This window comes from Echinops telfairi, unplaced genomic scaffold (genome assembly GCF_000313985.2).
Source record: "Echinops telfairi isolate 266 unplaced genomic scaffold, ASM31398v2 ScPeMD7_7469;HRSCAF=8507_0, whole genome shotgun sequence".
NCBI classification, from domain to species: domain Eukaryota; kingdom Metazoa; phylum Chordata; class Mammalia; order Afrosoricida; family Tenrecidae; genus Echinops; species Echinops telfairi.
Genome location: NW_022111372.1, coordinates 36,483,817 through 36,485,024, shown reverse-complemented (window position 1 = coordinate 36,485,024; position 1,208 = coordinate 36,483,817). Strand labels below are relative to the sequence as shown.

The 1,208-nt window shown below is 45.9% G+C and overlaps 1 long non-coding RNA gene across 1 annotated transcript in view; it reads right to left on the bottom strand.

Annotated features, from left to right (window-relative positions):
* Positions 1-1,208, bottom strand: part of LOC123521059 — a 20,030-nt gene that overhangs the window by 2,911 nt on the left and 15,911 nt on the right. The window contains exon 2 of the long non-coding RNA XR_006679549.1: positions 5-539. This is a non-coding gene — a long non-coding RNA (uncharacterized LOC123521059). The remainder of the gene's footprint in view (positions 1-4; positions 540-1,208) is intronic.

Here is a 1,208-nt window from a genome sequence, read left to right as displayed (position 1 = left end):
GAACCTCCTTGATCTAGAAGAAGATAACGTGAAGTGAACTTCCTTGATCTAGAGACAGTGTGAAGTGAACCTCCTTGATCTAGAAGAAGAGAGCGTGAAGTGAACCTCCTTGGTCTAGAAGACAGCATGACGTGAACCTCCTTGATCTAGAAGACAGCGTGCAGTGAACCTCCTTGATCCAGAAGACAGCGTGCAGTGAACCTCCTTGATCTAGGAGACAGCTTCAGCATGTGCTGAGTGGCAGAGCTGCAACAGCAACAGAACGAGAAAGCAGAGCACAAGGAAGAGTGGTGGACTTCCCAGCCCATGGAGCAAGTAAAGCTGAGTGCTTTCGGGCAGGAGGCTGGCTTATGGGTGGGCACTTCACTGGGGGTGGGTTGCTGGCGCTGGGCTTGCAGACCCATGGAGCGTGAGCTGAATGCTTTGGGGTTGAAGCTGACAGTGGAGTGGCATTCCCTTTGGGCATTCGTTAGCAGCCATGAAGGAACTTTGTAACATGTCCTGACAGAAGATCTGTATCCGGAGCATTTCTTTTCTTTCTTTAAAAAAAAAAAATCATTTTATTGGGGCCTCATACAGCTCTTATCACAATTCATACATACATACATTCATTGTATTCAGCACATTTGTACACTTGTTGCTATCATCATTTTCAAAACATTTGCTTTCTGCTTGAGCCCTTGGTAGCAGCTCCTCATTTTTCCCTTCCTCATGAACCCTTGATAATTTATAAATTATTATTATTTTTTCATGTCTTACACTGACTGATGTCTCCCTTTACCCACTTTTCTGTTGTCCTTCCACCTGGGAGGGGATTATATGTAGATCATTGTTATCTGTTCCCTCTTTCTTCCCCCATCTTCCCCTGACCCTCCTGGTATCGCTACTCTCATTGTTGGTCCTGAAGGGTTTATCTGTCCTGGTTCCCTGTGTTTCCAGCTCTTATCTGTACCAGTGTACAACCTCTGGTCTAGCCGGATTTGTAAGGTTGAATTGGGGTCATGATAGTGGGGGATGACGACGACATGAATGAACGAGAGGAAAGTTGTATGTTTCATTGGTGCTATACTGCACCCTGACTGGCTTGTCTCTTCCTTGTGACCCTTCTGTGAGGAGATGTCCAGTTGTCTACAGATGGGCTTTGGGTCTGCAATCTGCACTTCCTCTCATTCACATATGATTTTGTTCTGGGTCTTTGATGCCTGATA